At 35.5% G+C, this 20,425-nt stretch overlaps 1 pseudogene; it reads right to left on the minus strand.

Annotated features, from left to right (window-relative positions):
- Positions 1-20,425, minus strand: part of LOC124975247 (coiled-coil domain-containing protein 138-like) — a 77,295-nt pseudogene that overhangs the window by 21,018 nt on the left and 35,852 nt on the right.

Genomic DNA, 20,425 nt, shown 5'->3' on the forward strand with positions numbered 1-20,425 from the left:
ATTCTTAGAGACAACAAAAAGCATACTGTAAGATGCCTTTGATCTAACCAATCCAGAGTCAAACCTCCTCTGTGTGATCCATGGCTTAGGAAAATTATTCTAGCTAGACACTCCTATTCACCCTGCCTAGTCTTTCCTTTCTAATGCTTTCCTTTTGTTTCTGTCTTCTACCTCTTGACCACTCTTGTGTCTCTCATGTGGCTCTGCATAAACTGCAGTGCCTTCTGTCCCTAAGACCTGTGAATATATAAACTCTGTTGTTTTTTCTTCCTCTGAGTCTCTCTGCTTTCTCATGTATCTACATCTGACTGAGAATATCATAAAAGAATACAAATTATGTGTGCCTGTAATCCCAGCAGTTTAGGAGTTGAGGAAGAAGGATCCTGAGTTCAAAGCCAGCCTCAACAAAAGTGAAGCACTAGGCAACTCAGTGAGACCCTATCTCTAAACAAAATACAAAATAGGGCTGGGGATGTGACTCAGTGGTCAAATACACCTGAGTTCAATTCCTGGTACAAAAAAAAAATACAATGAGAAAATAGAAACACATTACTGATAAATTAAGTAAAGCAAATCCAGGATGAAAAATCATATATAGAACCACAGACATGACTAATAAGTTATGAAAATAAACCTTAGTTTCAAAGTGCATATTTGATCTCTTGAAGCAAGATGTGGTACTTCCTCCTTTTGAAATACTCTCCCTCTTCAGATTTGTTGACATCAATTTCTCCTGGTTTCCCTTCTACTTCTCTGGCTACTACTTACCAGTCTCTTTTGCTTATTTATTCTCATTTGCCTGACTGTTAAATATTGGAGTTACTCAAGATTCAATATTAGCTACTATAAATTGATGACATATATATATATATATATATATATATATATATATATATATATATATATATCAGTCATATATCAGTCAGTTTATTTATATATATATATAAATAAACATATCAAACCTCTCCAAGAGTTCTGGGTCTCTCATGTCAATAGTTTCTAGACACAATCCATTTTGCTGTTTCAAAGTCATCTCAAACTCAACATATCCAAAAGAAACTTGTCAGATTCCCCTACATTCTGAGATTCCCCCCCACAATAGTTCCTACTCTGAGTTACTGCTATCAACACTCATACAGTTGCAAAAGTCATAAACCTGAATGAAAGTCAACTTTGACTCTTCAATTTTTACATGGAATTCATTAACAAGTCCCATCAATTTTATCTCCTTTCATTATAGTTCAGTTCCAATTCTATACCCACCCTCCCAATCCAAATTGCTACCTTATTTCACCTTAATTACTTAAGGTTTTTTAATTATTCTCCCACCACAGACATGTGATTGACTCCAATCCTACCTCCATGTAACAGTCAGAACAATCCTTTGAAAGAATAAACCTGATACTATTTTCTCCCTCAATGTTCTTCACTGGTTTCCTACTAGTGTTAAGGTACCATTTCCTATAATTCAAACAATAAAACCTCAAACAAAAAAAAAAGAAAAAGTTACAGAACATTTCATAATTTGAAAAATGTCCAAATAGTACTTTTATGGATACTTTCATGAATAAATGCATTTTGATAACCACATACTCTGTTAAGATCACAATCTCAATAAAATCTTATGTGTTAAACTCTTCCACCTCATTTTCATATATGACTGACTATAAAGCATTCCTTGCAGGAAACGGGTTACATAACTCTACAAGGAAGCATTTAGAATAATAAAGACTGGAAGATATTCAACAAATTCAGACTCTTCAACATAATAACATAAGACAAGTGGAGGGGGAGAAAGGAGATGTTAAAGTGTCCAAAATATAGAGACTTAGGAGACACAAAGACCAAGAGCACCATGTAGCTCTGGTTATATTGTTTCAGTTGTGGTAGTGGGTTTTTTAGAAATAGCTTTTTGAGACACAATTTGTAACTGAAGAAACATCTAATTAAACTCTCCAGCTTCACTTACTTCCAGTTGACTTTAAATATCACCAGTTTTGAAGGTCAAATCACACAAGTGATCAATACATTATTTGTCTTTCACTATCTCTGCTCTAGATAGTGCCTATGACATGTGGGTTTATGATGATAACTCTTGCCTATATTACCTTTCAAGGACTTGAAGGCTGCTTTTGTCAAAAAACTAACTATGGGTTAGGGTTGTGGCTCAGTGGCAGGGCACTTGACTAGCACATGTGAGGCACTGTGTTCTAGCCTCAGCAACACATAGAAATAAACAAAGGCATTGTGTCCATTTATGACTAAAAAAAAAAAAGAAAGAAAAGCACTAACTGTTCACTTGGGCCTATGTAGATGTCCAAAGGGTGACTAAACAGGGTGAAAAGTCTGGCAATTTTGCCTTTACATTTTATCTGTCTCCTTTGCTACCTTAAGTTTTGGATCAGATTGTTTCTGTTCAACTCTACATGTAGACAAATTAGTAGCTTAAGGAATGTTTGTTCAGAACTGGTAGCAAAAGGTTGATTTGGCCAAAATTTTCCTAATGTCTCTCCTCCCATTTCAACACCAAAGACAATAAGAAAATAGTAACTAAGATATTTTAAGTTTTACAGGGGCATTATGATGAACAGATTGCCAACTACCAGATTTTGCAATATCCAACCCAGACAATTAAACTGGTGCCTAGAAGTTCCCAGTCATTGATCCATTCCTAAGCAGACCACACCTTTTTTCCCCTTGTCTAAAGATAAATGGAACCTGAAACTTGTGTCAAGATGATCTTTTGGGGTAGTAGTCTACCATCTTCTCAGTTTTGCTGGCTTACAGAATAAATTTTTTTCCTCCCTCCAATTACTTGTTCATGATTCACTTATCGACTTTACCAGAGGTGAGTAAATGGATTTGGGTTCAGTATCTGATTCACCCACAACCAGACTTTAAAACTGTATAATTCAGTGATTTTTAGAATATTAATAAAATTGTTCAACCCACCACCACAACCAGTTGTGGAACATTTTCTGACTCCAAAAATAATCTCATCATTAGCATCATCACAACACATTACCCCAAGTCTACCAGTCAACCACTAACTACTTTCTGTCTATAGCTTTTTTTCTTGATTTTTCACACAGATTGAATCATACCATATGGTCTTTTGTGAATCAATTCTTTGACTTATCATAATGTTTCAAAATTCATGTTTTTTTTTTTACAGACCATTTTAATTCATTGTACATGAATGGGGTACAACATTTCTATGTACATGATGTAGATTCACACCATTTATGTAATCAAACATGTACATAGGGTAATGATGCCTGTCTCAGTTCACTATCTTTCCTGCCCCACCCCTTCCCCATTCCCCTTTGAACAATCCAAAGTTACTCCATTCTTCTCTTACCAGCTTCCCCCACCCCCTTCCCCATTACATATCATCATCCACTTATCAAAGAAAACATTTGGCCTTTGTTTTTTGGGGATTGGTTTATTTCACTTAGCATGATATTCTCCAACTCCATTCATTTACCTGCAAATTTTATTCTTCTTTATGGCTGAATAATATTCCATGTTGTATATATACCAGAGTTTTTTATCCATTCATCTATTGAAGGGCATCTAGTTTGGTTCCAACATCTAGCTACTGCAATTGATCAGTTATAAATGCTGATGTGACTGCATTACTGTGGCATGCTAATTTTAAGTACTTTGGGTATAAATGCAGGAGTGGGATAGCTGGGTCAAATGGTGTGTTCATTCTAAGTTTTCTGAGGAATTTCCATAATGCTAAAATTTATGCATAAAACTTCATTCCTTTTCAATAATAGTAATATTATTATACATACAGTAATCCACTATAATAGATATAAAAAATCTATTTATTATTAGTTGGTTGATATTTGGGCTAGCTCTACTTGTTGGCTATTATAAGTCATGTTACTATGAACAATCATGTACATATTTTTGTGTCTACAAATGCCTTCATTTTTCTTTACCATGCACCTAGTATAATTGCTGAGTTATAAGGTAACCTGACAAAACTCTTTTGAATGAGCAACCACACTATCTCTATATGTACCTATACCATTTTATAATCTTATTAGCACTGGGTATGAGTTTCAATTTCTTCAAATCTATAATCATGTGGCTTTTTAATATAAGCCATCCTGGTAAGTGTAAAGTGGTGTATCATGGTTTCCATTTACATTTCCCTGATGACTAATAATGGTGAGTACTGTTTAATGTGCTTGCTGACCATTTATACATCTCTTATACATAAATGTCTATTCAAGTTCATTTTGCATATTGAGCATTTTTATTGCTCTTTGTTTAATACTCAGAATGGAAGTCCCTTATTCAATATGTAATTTGAAAATATTTTTTATATTCTGTGGGTTATCTTTTTAAATTTCTTGCTATCTTTTCTTTTTAATTTTTTTTGGTTGTTGATGGACCTTCATTCATCTACATGTCGTGCTGAGGATGGAACCCAGTGCCTCACAAATGCTAGGCACTCCTCCACTGAGCTACAACCCCAGCTCTTGATATCTTTTGAATCACAGAAGATTCTTATTTTTAAAAGTCCCATTATTCTGTTAGTTTTTTTCTTTAGTTGCTTACACTTTTTTCTTTTAGTCCTGTTCTTTTATTTATTTTTTTATTGTAAACAAGTGGGATACATGTAGTTTATGTTGTTTCTCTATTCATACGTGGCGTAAAGGCATACCATTTGTGTAATCATAAATTTACATAGGCTAATGTTGTTTGATTCATTCTGTCATTTTTCCCTTTCCCCCACCCCTCCCATCCCTATTTTCCCTCCCTACAGTCCTTCCTTCCTCCATTCTTGCTCCCCTCTTTAGCCCTAACTCTAACCCTAACACTAACCCCTCCCACTCCCCATTATGTGTCATCATCCACTTATTAGTGATATCATTCATCCTTTGGTTTTTTTGAGATTGGCTTATCTCACTTAGCATGATATTCTCCAATTTCATCCATTTGCCTGCAAATGCCATAATTTTATCACCAGCAATGTATGAGTGTACCTTTTTCCCCACATACTCGCCAACACTTGTTGTTGCTTGTATTCTTGACAATCGCCATTCTAATTGGGGTGAGATGGAATCTTAGGGTGGTTTTGATTTGCATTTCTCTTATTAATAGAGATGTTGAACATTTTTCCATATGATTGTTGATTGCTTATAGATCTTCTTCTGTGAAGTGTCTATTCATTTCCTTAGCCCATTTGTCAATTGGATTATTTGCATTCTTGGTGTAGAGTTTTTTGAATTCTTTATAGATTCTGGAGATTAGTGCTCTATCTGAAATATGATTGGCAAAGATTTTCTCCCACTCTGTAGGCTCTTTCTTCACATTGCTGATAGTTTTCTTTGCTGAGAGAAAGCTTTTTAGTTTGAATCTATTCCAGTTATTGATTCTTGTTATTTTTCTTGTGTTATGGGAGTCCTATTGAGGAAGTCTGGTCCTAAGCCAACATGTTGAAGATCTGAACCTGCTTTTTCTTCTATAATCTGCACAGTCTCTGGTTTGATTCTGAGGTCCTTAATCCATTTTGAGTTTAGTTTTGTGCATGTTGAGAAATTTGAGCTTAGTTTCATTCTGTTGCATATAGATTTCCAATTCTACCAGCAGTCAGAAGGGATGAAGAAGGACATTTTATACTCCTTAAGGGAATCATAAATCAGCAAGACATAACAATCATAAACATCTATGCCCAAAACAGTTACTCATCCATGTATGTCAAACAAATCCTTCTCAATTTTAGAAACCAAATAGACCATAACACAATAATACTAGGTGATTTTAACATGACTCTCTCACCACTGAACAGATCATCCAAACAAAAATTGAACAAAAAAACCATAGATCTCAATAACACAATCAATAATTTAGACTTAACAGACATTTATAGAATATACCATCCAACCAAGAGTGAATACACTTTCTTCTCAGCAGCACATGGATCCTTCTCTAAAATAGATCATATATTATGCCACAAAGCTAATGTTAGCAAATACAAGAAGATAGAGACACTACCTTGTATTTTATCAGATCATAATGGATTGAAGTTAGAAATAAATGAAAGAGTAAAAAACAGAAACTACTGCAACACCTGGAGATTAAACAGTATGCTATTGTATGATGAATGGATAACAGAAGATATTAGGAAGAAAATTTAAAAATTCTTAGAAGTAAATGAGAACAAAGAAACATCATATCAAAATCTCTGGGACACTATGAAAGCAGTACTTAGAGAAAAATTTATTTCAAGGAGTGCATTCAATGAAAAAGTAAAACTCAACAAATAAATGACCTAACATTACAGCTGAAAGCCCTAGAAAAAGAAGAACAGACCAACACTAAAAGTAGTAAAAAACAGGAAATAGTTAAACTCAGAGCTGAAATCAATGAAATTGAAACAAAAGTAACAATACAAAAATTGACAAAATAAATAGTTGGTTCTTTGAAAAAATAAACAAATTGATAAACCTTTAGCCACACTAACAAAGAGAAGATGAGAGAAAACCCAAATCACTAAAATTCAGAGTGAACAAGGAAATATCACAAAAGACATGATTGAAATACAAAACATATTTAGAAGCTATTTTGAAAATCTATACTCCAACAAAATAAAAAATTTCAAAGACATCAACAGGTTTCTAGAGACATATGAATTGCCTAAACTGAACCAGGAGGACATACACAATTTAAATAGACCAATTTCAAGTAATGAAGCAGAAGAAGTCATCAAAAGTCTACCAACAAAGAAAAGTCCGGGATCAGATGGATTCTCAGCCGAGTTCTAGAAAACCTTTAAAGAAGAGCCATTCCAATACTTCTCAAAGTGTTCCATAAAATAGAAGGGAGGGAAGCCTCCCAAACTAATTCTATGCTTTTGCTTTTTATTACACTTAAGAAAACACTGCCAAATTCAAAGTCACAAATATTTACTTACATGTTTTCTTCCAAGTTTTATACTTTAACCTCTTTACACATTGAAACTTTTGAGGAATTTCAGTAGGTTTTTAATATATGGTTTAAGGCAGGAATGTAACATCATTCTTTTTATGCAGTCACCCAGATGTTTCAGCATCATTATTTGAAAATTTATCCTTTTCTCTCTGAACTCTTTTAGTACCAGGACAAAAATAAATTCCTTGTAAACATGAAGATTCACTGCTTCTTTGATTCTAGTCCACTTATCAGTATGTCCAACCTCAAGCCAGTACCACTCTATTCACTACTATAGTGCTGTAGTTAATTTTATTAATAGGAAGAGCGTATACTTCTTTTCTAAATATGATGTTGATATTCTGAGTCAACAACAATTCAATATAAATTTCAGGACTGCCCTTTCAGTTTCTGCAAAGAAGCTAGCTTGGATTTTGATAAAGAATATAATGATGCTGTAGATTAAATTGAGGAGTACTGGCATCTTAAGAACATTATCTTCCTGATCGTGTCTGTTCATTATTTAGAACTCTTTATTTTATTTTATTTTAACCAGAGTTTAGGATTTTTAATTTGTACTAAAGTCACTGAAGCAAAACTCATATAATATTCTGCTTTCCTTCACACCCCCCCAATGCAGACAAAACAAAAAAATTATTTGTAGAAAAAACAACTTTGTACATGGGATGAAACAATATAAATTCAAAACTTACAGATAAGGATTAATTTCTTTTAATAATCCTCTATGATTTTCAGAGTTCATGCTTTCCACCAAAATTACAATACAGCTACTTACTATATTTGTCCATATATTTACCTTTACCAGAGAACTTTGTTTTCATATGACTTTATATTTGATGTCTAATGTACTTACATTTCAACTGAAAGGATTCCCTTTAGAACCACTTTTAGGGCAGTTCTAATGTTTTTGTTTATCCAAGAAAGACTTAATTTCTTCCTTATTTCTGAAGAACAACTTCACTGAATAAAGTATACTTTGTTTGTCAGGGTTTTTTTTTTTTTTTTACTTTTACACTTGAAATGTGCTATTCTTCTGGCTTGCAAGGGCTTTTCTGAAAATCTGATAAAATCCTTACACAGATTTCTTTGTGTGTGACAAGTTGCTTTTCTCTTGCATCTTTGTCTTTGACTACTTTTAAGATCCTGTTGTCTTTGACTTGAAAATTTGATTATATTGTGTATTGATATACTTCTCTGGGTTTCTAAACTGGAGTGTATTTAGCTTCTTGAATTTGGATGTCTATTTCTTTCCTCAGAAAAAGCACTCCTCAGACATTAGTTCTACAATAGCTCTCTGTTCCTTCTCCCACTCTCATCTTTTTTGTGACTCCCATATTTTGTGCATTGGTCCAAATGGTGTTATCCCATGAGCCCTTTAAGTTATCTTTCCTCTGTTTTTTCTTTTAATATTCTTAATTGATTTTAAATGACCTGTCTTCAAGTTTGCTGATGTTTTCTTTTGTTTGATCAAGTCTAATAGTGCATTTCTCATATCAGACATTGTATTCCTGTTATGTTCAGATATGCAGTATCCCCCCAAAAAATTTATGTGTAAGGCAATACAACTAAGTTTACCAGTGAAATAATTGGGTTTTAAAAGCATTAACCTAATCAATATATTAATCCACGTGGATGGATTAACTGGGTGGTGATTGTAGGCACTTGGTATGTGACTGAAGAAGGAGGAAGGTCACTGGGGGTGTTCCTTTGGGGTATATTTTCCCCCCTGGTGAGTGGTGCTTTACTTTGCTTCCTGATTGCTATGTACTGAGCAGTTGGCCTCCTCCACACCTTTCAACCATGATGCTCTGCTTTACCTTAGGCCCAGAACAATGCAGTCAGTTATCCATAAATTGAAACCTCTGAAAACTTTGAGTGCCAATTAAAATTTTCCTCCTCTAAAATTGCTCATCAGGTCTTTTGGTCACAGTGGTAAAAAAACTGACTGAAAAAGATCCTTTCTTAGAATTTCCATCCTTTTGCTGATACTCACTTTGTTCATACATCATTTTCCCAATTTTGTTTTGTCTGTGTTCTCTTTTAATCCACTTAGTATATTTAAGAGAGTTTTAAAATTTTCAGAAACTTCAGAGATCTGTGTTTCCTTAAGTTCAATATCTGGAACATGGTTTTTGTTCATTTGATTGTACTAATGTCCTTGTTTCTTTGGATGCTTTGTGATTCTCACCAATCCCAACACCCCACCCCCAGTTTGGGCATTTGAAAAACAACCAACTTGGGGAGATCCAAGATGGCAGACTAGAGGGAGACTGCATTCTTTGTCACTCTGTAACTCCGATTTCAAGCAGAGCATATCTGTTTCTCGGCGAGGCAGTTTTTACTGATTACTGATCCCCTGGTGTTTACCCCATTTGTATACTGTGATGACCTAGACTCTGCCAGCATATCGATGTCTTTTTTTAGTGCAGATTGCTCACTGTCAGGTGTCTATCATCCACCATTTGCCTGCCTCTTGCCTGTCCATTGCCTGCCTTACACCTATCCATCACCCAACACATGATGTCCACCTCCTGATCATCCAACAACAGTCAGTAAGCTCATCGCTGACCACCAGTGGAGCACCAGCTGCCTGCCTTTGCCAAGAAGTTCACTGTTACAGTACCTGCAGGTTTGATTACATGGGTCTGCCACCATTTGAGGCAAAAGTCAGGCCCTGTAGGACCGCTGACCGGACTGACTGAGCCCTGTCTACAGGATAACTCAGCCCGACCAATCACTCCCTGCCTCTGGGGCCCTCACATTAACTGAATGCTGCCTGCTGCCAGGACCCCCAGACTAACTGACTGCGCACTATTACCAGGACCCCAGACTGACTGCACCCGGCATCCAGGATCCCACAACCATACCAAACACACTGGACCTCCAGAAACCCTGCTGAACCAACTGCATCCTGCCTCCAGGACCTCCAGCTGACCATGTCCACCCCAGAGCTGCAGCTCCCCATTTGCCAACACATTTCGGAGACAGAGCGGCCATCTTGGATAATCCTGGAAGTCGTACCTCCGATCTTTAGGTGGGGCTAATTCCATCCTGAGAAGCCTGCTGGAGGCTTGAAGCTCACTGTCAGGTACGTCTCATGCATCAGGCTACTGAACACTGCGAGGTTTCATTAATATATGACTGTTATACTGTAGATTTTCTTTTTTCTCCTTATTGAAAAAATTTAAGTTTTTATTTCTTTCCTTTTCTTGCTCTCTTTTCCTTTTGTTTGCCTGTTTGCTCAGAGTCTCTTTCTCTTCTTTTGCATGCTAACATCCAATTTCTTTTGATTACACTCTCACCCTTTCTATTTTCTAGAACTTCTATATATTCTTTTCTTATCCCATTAACAGCCACATTCTACATCCCTCTGAATCCTCTTTGTCCTCCATTAGAAACTGCAAACCTTATTGCAAACCTGTTGTTTTACTGAAGATAATATTTGATCTCATTTTTTTTATTATGACAATGTTGTTATTGTCCCCATAGGGTCTATTTGGTCTAGGATTGCATAGTGTCTGATTTGGGCACTGCTAATATTGATATCCCATTAAAGAAATGGTTTTGGAAACCTATAGGGCCACTATAAGCCTACTGGGGGAAATATGCAATACCCCAGATCTGCATTGCTAGAGGGGAAGATACATGAACATCATGAAAAAGCAAGGAAGAAAATGATCCAAACAAATCTAGATTCTATATTAATAGAATCCAATGAGAGTATGTTAGAAGAAATGTCAGGAAATGACTTCAGATTATACATGATTAAGATGATTCACAACGCAAAGGATGAGACTAGAGAACAAATGCAGGCAATGAATGATAATACCAATAAGCTGAAAGAGCACATGCAGGAAGCAAAAGATCATTTCAACAAAGAGAGATCCCCCCCCAAAAAAAAAAAAACAATATGAAGGAAACAATAAACCAAATAAAAAACTCAGTGGAAAGCATCACCAAAAGATTAGACCTTAGGAAGGAAACAATACACCAAATATAAAACTCAGTGGAAAGCATCACCAAAAGACTAGACCACTTGGAAAACAGAATTTCAGACAAGGAAGACAAAATATTTAATCTTGAAAATAAAGTTATCCAAACAGTGAAGATGATAAGAAATCATGGACAGAATCTCGAAGAACTATGGGACATCATGAAAAGACCAAATTTAAAAATTATTGGGATTCAGGAAGGCACAGTGATACAAACCAAATGAATGAACAACCTATTCAATGAAATAATATCAGAAAATTTCCCAAACCTGAAGAATGAAATGGAAAATCAAATACAAGAGGCTTACAGAACACCAAATTCACAAAATCACAAGAGATCCACACCAAGGCACATTATAATGAAAATGCCTAACATTCCAAATAAAGATAGAATTTTGAAGGTCACAAGGGAAAACCATCAGATTACATATAGGGGGAGACCAATACGAATAACAGCTGACTTCTCAACCCAGGTTCTATAAGCTAGAAGGGTCTGGAACAAAGTATTTCAAGCTCTGAAAGAACATGGTTGCCAAACAAGAATCCTATACCCAGTGAAACTAACCTTCAGATTTGAAGATGAAATAAAATCCTTCCATGATAAACAAAAGTTAAAAGAATTTACAAATAGAAAGCCTGCACTATAGAATGTTCTCAACAAAATATTCCAAGAGGAGGAAATGAAAAGCAACAATGGAGGTCAGCAAAGGGAGGAACTACCTTAGAGAAAAACAACTCAAAGTAGAAACCAAGCCAATATAAAAACAAAAAATAAGCCAAATGACTGGGAATACAAATTCTATCTCAATAATAACCCTGAATGTTAATGGCCTAAACTCATCAATCAAAAGACATAGACTGGCTAAATGGATTAAAAAGAAAGACCCAACAATATGCTGCCTGCAAGAGACTCATCTCATAGAAAAAGACATCCAAAGACTAAAGGTGAAAGGATGGGAAGAAACCTACCACACACATGGACTCAGTAAAACTGGGGGTTTCTATCCTTATATCAGATAAAGTGGACTTCAAGCCAAAGTTAGTCAGAAAGAATAAAGAAGGACATTTCATACAGCTTAAAGGAACCATAAATCATGAAGACATAATGATAGTAAATATTTATGCCCCAAACAATGGTGCATCCCTCTACATCAGACAAATCATCCTCAATTTCAGGAATCAAACAGTCCACAACACAATAATTCTGGGTGACTTTAATGCACTGCTGTCACCACTAGATAGATCTTCCAAACAAAATCCTAATAAAGAAACCATAGACTCAATAACACAATCAATAATCTAGACTTAATAGACATATATAGAATATTCCACCCACAAAAGAGTGGTTTCACTTTCTTCTCAGCAGAATATGGAACCTTCTCAAAAATAGACCATATATTATGCCACAAAGCAGACCTTAGGAAATGAAAAAAAAATAGAGATACTGCCTTGTGTTGTATCAGATCATAATGGACTGATAATAGAATTCAATGAGAAAATAATAAGATACATTACTCCAATAACTGGAGACTAAATAATATGCTATTGAATGAAACATGGATAACAAAAAACATCAGGGAGGAGATAAAAAATTCTTAGAAGTCAATGAGAATGATGACATAACATATCAAAATCTCTTCGACACTATGAAAGCGGTACTAAGAGGAAAATTTATTGCATGGAGTGCATTCCAGAAAAGGATGAAAAGTCAACAACTAAATGACCTAACATTACAGCTCAAATTCCTAGAAAAAGAAGAACAGAATAACAGCAAAGTAATAGAATACAGGAAATAATTAAAATCAGAGCTGAAATCAATGAAATTAAAACAAAAGAAACAATTCAAAAAATTGACAAAACAAAAAGTGGTTCTTTGAGAAAGTAAACAAAATAAACAAACCCTTATCCACACAAACTAAGAGAAGGAGAGAGAAAACTCGAATTACTAAAACACATGATGCAAAAGGAAATATCATGACAGACACCACAGAGAAACAGAACATAACGAGAAGCTACTTTGAAAATCTGTATTCCAACAAAATAGAAACTCCCGAAAACATTGACAAATTTCTAGAGACATATGCTCCACCCAAACTGAACCAGGAGGACACACACAATTTAAACAGATGAATATCAAGCAATGAAATAGAAGAAGCCATTAAAAATCTACCATCCAAGAAATGCCCAGGACCAGACAGATTCTCAGCCGAGTTCTACAAGACCTTCAAAGTAGATCGCATTCCAATACTTCTCAAAGTATTTCAGGATATAGAAAAGGAGGGTACACTACAAAACTCATTCTATGAAGCTAATCTCACCCTCATAGTCAAACCAGAAAAAGACACATCAAGGAAAAAAAATTTTAGACCAACATCTTTGATGAATATAGATGCAAAGTTCCTTAATGAAATATTGACAAACTGTATCCAAAAACATATTAAGAAAATCATGCACCATGATCAAGTGGGGTTCATTCCTGGAATAAAAGGATGGTTCAACATTCATAAATCAATAAACATAATCCATCATGTCAATAGACTTAAGGATAAGAATCATATGGTTATTTCAATTGATGCAGAAAAAGCATTCGACAAAATACAACACCCATTCATGCTCAAAACACTAGAAAAACTATGGATAATAGGAACATACCTGAACATTTTAAAGGCTATTTATTCTAAGCCCATGGCCAACATCATTCTTAATGGAGAAAAACTGAAACCATTCCCTTTAAAAAATGGAACAAGACAGGAACGTCCTCTTTCACCACTTCAATTCAACATTGTCCTCAAAACTGTAGCCAGAGCAATTAGGCACACCAAAGAAATTAAAGGGATACGAATAGGAAAAGAGGAACTTAAGCTGTCACTATTTGTGGATGACATAATTCTATATTTAGAGGATCCAAATACCTCCTCCATAAAACTTCTAGACCTCATCAATGAATTCGGCAAAATAGCAGGCTATAAAATCAACACATATAAATCTAAAGCATTTTTGTACACAAGCGACGAAACAGCTGAAAGGGAAATAAGGAAAACAACTCCATTTGCAATAGCCTCAAAAAAAAATAAAATACTTGGGAATCAATCTAACTAAAGAGGTAGAAGATCTCTACAATGAAAACTACAAAACATTGAAGAAAGAAATTGAGAAAGACCTTAGTAGATGGAAAGATCTCCCATTTTCTTGGATAGGCAGAATTAATATCCTCAAAATGGCCATACTACCAAAAGTGCTATACAGATTCAATGCAATTCCAATTAAAATCCCAATGATGTACCTTACAGAAATAGAGCAAGCAATCATGAAATTCATCTGGAAGACTAAGAAACCCAGAATAGCTAAAGCAATCCTTAGAAGGAATAATGAAACAGGGGGTATCGCAAAACCAGAACTTCAACTATACTACAAAGCGATAGTAACAAAAACAGTATGGTATTGGCGCCAAAATAGACAGGTAGATCAATGGTACAGAATAGAGGACATGGACACAAACCCAAATAAATACAATTTTCTCATAGTAGACAAAGGGGCCAAAAATATGCAATGGAGAAATGATAGCTTCCTCAACAAATGGTGCTGGGAAAACTGGAAATCCAAATGCAACAGAATGAAACTCAACCCCTATTTCTCACCCTGCACAAAAATCAACTCACAATGAATCAAGGACCTTGAAATCAGACCAGAGACCCTGCATCTTATAGAAGAAAAATTAGATCCAAATCTTCTAGTTGTTGACTTAGGTCAGACTTCCTTAACAGGACTCCCATAGCACAAGAAATAAAACCAAAAATCAATAACTGGGATAGATTCAAACTAAATAGCTTTCTCTCAGGAAAGGAATCTATCAGCAATGCAAAGAGAGAGCCTACAGAGTGGGAGAAAATCTTTGCCACTCATACTTCAGAAAGACCACTAATTTCCAGAATATAAAAAGAACTCATAAAACTCTACACCAAGAATGCAAATAACCCAATAAACAAATGGGCTAGAGATATGAGCAGATGATTCACTGAAGAAAATGTACAAGCAGTCAACAAACATGAAAAAATGTTCACCATCTTTAGTAATAAGAGAAATGCAAATCAAAACTACACTAAGATTCCATCTCACCCCAATTAGAATGGCAATTATCAAGAATTTAAGCAACAATAGGCATTGCAGAGCATGTGTGGAAAAAGGTACACTCATACATTGCTGGTGGGGCTGCAAATTAGTGCAGGCACTCTGGAAAGCAGCATGGAGATTCCTTAGAAAACTTGGAATGGACCTACCATTTGACCCAGCTATCCCACTCCTTGGCCTATACCCAAAGGACTTAAAATCAGCATAGTACAGAGATATAGTCACATCAATGTTCATAGCTGCTCAATTCACAATAGCCAGACTGTGGAACCAACCCAGGTGCCGTTCAATTGATGAATGGATAAAGAAACTGTGGTTTATATATACAATGGAATATTACTCAGCTATAAAGAATAATAAAATTTCATCCATTTGCAGGCAAATGGATGAAATTTGAGAATATCATGTTAAGTGAGATAAGCCAATCTCAAAAATACAAAAGATGAATGATCTCGCTGATAAACGGATGATGACACATAATGTGGGCTGGGGGGCAAGAATGGAGGAAGGAGGGACTGTGCAGAGGGAAAAGAAAGGTGGGAGGTGTGGGGGGATGAAAAAATAACAGAATGAATCAAACATCCTTACTCTATGTAAATGTATGAATATGCAAATGGCATGCTGTTACTCCATGTACAAACAAACAACATGTATCCCATTTGTTTAAAATAAAAATAAATTTAAAAAAATACAACCTTCTTTCCAAGTCTATACAACTAGCTTCACGCAGGGAAGAATTTCATCTATCAGCCTGGCTAGAGACTGTAAAACTTCTCAGACTTTTTCTGAGAGATATGTATTATCTAGGCCTGTATACTTTTTATTATCTTGAATTCCTCAGTCATTCTTGTTTCTTCTCAGAAGCCCATAATTCTTCTGAATTCTTTGTGCAAAAGTACACATCTCTGAAGCTCTAACATGGTATGGTATTCACCTGTTTTGTTCAGCTTCCAAACTACGCCATCATTTTCTTCAGCAAGACAAAAACCAATAGGCATGACAAGACATCAGTACTGTGAGCAGCTTCCAGACAAGTGAAAACATTGGCTGCACAGTCCATTCTTTTGCTTCCATTCCAAAAGAGGAGCTGGGATATGGGAGTTTCTTCCCGGTTGCATTGTACTGTGGGGGGGGAATGGACATGCAAAATCCCACAATTTTTCCTATTCCATTTGATGGATTACCTTTTGGACTGCACATTGACTTGTCTGTTACAGCATTTCAACTGGTCTCTGGAGTCCTCACAAACATGTCCTGGTCTACATATTATTGTTAATTTGGTGTTTCCAGTGGATTATGAGGGTTTGGATCTTCCTAAACAACTTGATGCATAGTCCTACAACCACAATTTTGTAACCATTAGCTGTAATACATCTATTCTTGGCAGATTCTACTTCATGGTACTACATTTTTCTATTCTCAATTTCTTTGGAAATATCTCACTCATCTATTTTTGAATCACACAAGAAAATTAAGTTTTGTAAGGTATATCCAGTCTGATAATCTATCTAATTGACCACATTTAATTCCCAGTGACTTTTTGCATTTTCAAGTATTAGACCCATCCTTAAATGATAATGGGTCACATCTGTGATAAAATACATAACCAAATGCATCAGAAGGATCCAAAGGTTAATTTCTAAAGAGATTAACCTTGGACTGGGGAGAGAACTTGGATGGTAGACTGCCTGCCTCCCAAGCACAAGGCCCTGAGTTTGATACCCAGCACCACAAAAAAAGAGATTATTCTTTGAAATTACTTTTGAGTTATAGTAGTAGTCTTATAATAAATATAAGACTCACCAAAGTGGTTTATACTTTAATCCTCTTATTCTCATACCAAAGAAAAAAAGTTTTTTAAAAAAGGGTCATAGTATTTTAAAATCAAAAATATAAATGATATGAATACTTGCTTATGTTGGCCATAAGTATTCAATTCACTAATTTATTAATTTGGTACTATTTACCCTTTTCTTATTCTATTAATACTTTTCTTAAGTTTTAAGATTGCTTTATGTTTATTAACATATTAGTAAAGTGAAGCAGTATTTCAGATATAAGAATCTATGCTCAGCAAAAGTTGCAAATCACAATTTAGGCAAGACAACCTAGATGTCCTTCAATTGATGAGTGCATAAAGAAACTGGTAAATATATGCAATGGAATATTACTCAGCCATAAAGAACAATAGAATTATGGCATTTGCAGCCAAATGGTTGAAAATGGAGAATATCAAGCTAAGGGAGATAAGTCAATCTCAAATAACCAAAGGATGAATGATCTCACTGATAAGTGGATGATGACAGATAATGGGGGGTGGGAGGGAGGCAAGAATGGAGGAAGGAGGGACTGTATAGGGAAAGGAGGGGTTGGAAGGGTGGGGGTGAAGGAAAAATTAACAGAATGAATCAAACACTATTACCGTATGTAAATGTATGATTACAAAAATGGTACAATTTTTCTTCATGTAGAACCAGAGCAACAACATGTATACCATTTGTTTTAAAAAATAAATAAATAAAAAAGAATATCTTTAAAGATGACAAAGCAAATCTCAAAAGTATATGTTATAAATATTATATTATTGTGCCATTAAACTGATGTACAGTTATATATGATCCAGATTCCATTTTTTAAAATTGCCAATTGTTAACTTTAGTGTCTTATGACTGTGCCTTCACATCACCTAGCCCTACAAAATGGAATTTCTCTGCAGAACTTAAATACTGCAGGCCTTCCTATTTAGTATATATTCTAAGGTAAGGTTAGCATTGGCATAGGGGAATACTCGATGTAGGTGATAAAAATTCTATACAAAGGTTCATTTGCCCCCCATCACTGCCATAACAATTTACCACAAACAATATTTAAACAACCCACTTATTATGCTATAGTTCTGTAGGCTGGAAGTCTGATGTGGATCTCAGAATTCATTGATCATGATGATTATGATGTCTACAGAAACTTTGTTCCTTTCTGGAGGTTGGAGATTATCCAGTTCCTTGCTTAATCAGGTTGTTGGCAGAATACAATGCTTTGAAGTGGTGGGACTGAGATCACCATATCTTTGCTAACTTGTAAAATAAGGGCAATTCCAGTTTCTAGAAGTCACTCAAGGTCCTTCATTGTCAAAGACAGAAATAATGATAGGTTGACTCCTTGAATTCCACCTTTTTTTTTTCATTTTTTAGCTTTTTTTTTATTCTTGCATGATAGTTATATATATGATGGGATTTGTTATTACATATTTGTGCACACACATAATAAAACAATATAATTTAGCCAATATCACTGATAATTCTGACTCTTCAATTTTTTCATGTATTTCTTATGGAAACTTTAACCATCAATCTCTAAATATATTTTATCCTATTTATAAATCATTAATACCAATATTCAATTTAATATCTGTAATATAAGAAGTTCTTTCTTGGTAGTCATGGAGCGAGCTGACAGGAGAGTCAGGCTGCTTGCACCACAGAGGTAACGGGCAGGCACCCAACCTGCCTGCCTTCCAGAGTTGGGCAGCGGGTAGCCAACCCACCCAACCACCAGGCCAAATACAGATGCCACCACTGAAAAACCCTGTCATCCACCACGCCAAGGTTTGTCGCCATAATGGAGTTAGCCAGAGGCTTCTTTATAGGCTGTTCCAGGCATTTTGAATTACTCCTAAAGCCATGGACATCATCATTGGAAGGGCAACTCCTTTCCTGAGACACCTACAAGAGGCTAGAAGACCGTTGACAAGACCCAGGAGCCAAGAAGAGAATGTATTGAGAGACACAGGAGCAACTCAGAGCCACCAGGGAATATACCCCACCTGAAGGCCATCATCCATACAAGGCCAGTTTCCTAGCGGAGCACTGCATAATCAAGTTCCTCCAACTTCAGGCTACTGAAGGCTAAGAGGTGAGTTATTGGAAATCTGGAGAAAATATTACTCAATAGAGGAAATCTGCAATATCCCAGAGTTTCACTACTAGAGGGTTACATACCTGAGCAATATGAGAAAACAAGGAAAGAAAATGTCCCAAACAAACCTAGATGGTATAGCAATAATATCCAATGACTGCACGGCAGAAGAAATGTCAGAAAGGAAGTTCAGATAGTACATAATCAAAACAATCAGAGAAGCAAATGAGAAGATGAAACAGCAAATGCAGGCATTCAAAAAAAATAAAATACTTTGGAATCAGTCTCACCAAAGAGGTGAAAGACCTCTACAATGAGAACTACAGAACACAAAAGAAAGAAATTAAAGAAAACCTTAGAAGATGGAAAGATCTCCCATGTTCTTGGATAGGCAGAACTAATATTCTCAAAATGGCCATACTACCAAAAGTATTATACAGATTCAATACAATTCCAATTAAAATCCCATTGATGTAACTTACAGAAATAGAACAAGCAATCATGAAATTCATTTGGAAGAAAAAGAAACCCAGAATAACTAAAGCAATCCTTAGCAGAAAGAGTGAAGCAAGTGGTACCCCAATACCAGAACTTCAACAATACTACAAAGCAAAAGTAACAAAAACGGCATGGTATTTGCACCAAAATATATAGGTAGATCAATGGTACAAAATAGAGGACATGGACACAAACCTAAATAAATACAATTCTCTCATATTAGACAAAGGGGTCAAAAATATGCAATGGAGAAAAAATAGCCTCTTCAACAAATGGTGGTGGGAAAACTGGAAATCCATATGCAACAGAATCAAACTAAGCCCCTGTCTCTCACCCTACACAAAAATCAACTCAAAATGGATCAAGAACCTCAGAATCAGACCAGAGACCCTGCATCTTATAGAAGAAAATGTAGGTCCAAATCTTCAACTTGTTGGCTTAAGATTAGACTTTCTTAACAGGACTCCCATAGCTCAAGAAATAAAAGAAATAATCAATAACTAGGATAGATTCAAACTAAATAGTTTCTCTCAGCAAAGGAAACTATCAGCAATACAAAGACAGATTCTACAGAGTGGGAGAATATCTTTGCCACTCATTCTTCAGATAGAGCACTAATTTCCAGTATATATAAAGAACTCAAAAACTCTACACCAAGAATACAAATAACCCAATCAACAAATGGGCTAGGGATATGAACAGACACTTTACAGAAGAAGATCTACAAGCAATCAACAAACATGTGAAAAAATGTTCAACATCTTTAGTAATAAGAGAAATGCAAATCAAACTACACTAAGATTCCATCTCACCCCAATTCAAATGGCGTTTATCAAGAATACAAGCAACAATAGGTGTTGGAGAGAATGTCGGGAAAAAGGTACACTCATACATTACTTGTGAGGCTGCAAATTAGTGCAGTCACTCTGGAAAGCAGC

The sequence above is a fragment of the Sciurus carolinensis genome, unplaced genomic scaffold (assembly GCF_902686445.1).
Source record: "Sciurus carolinensis unplaced genomic scaffold, mSciCar1.2, whole genome shotgun sequence".
Taxonomy (NCBI): Eukaryota; Metazoa; Chordata; class Mammalia; order Rodentia; family Sciuridae; genus Sciurus; species Sciurus carolinensis.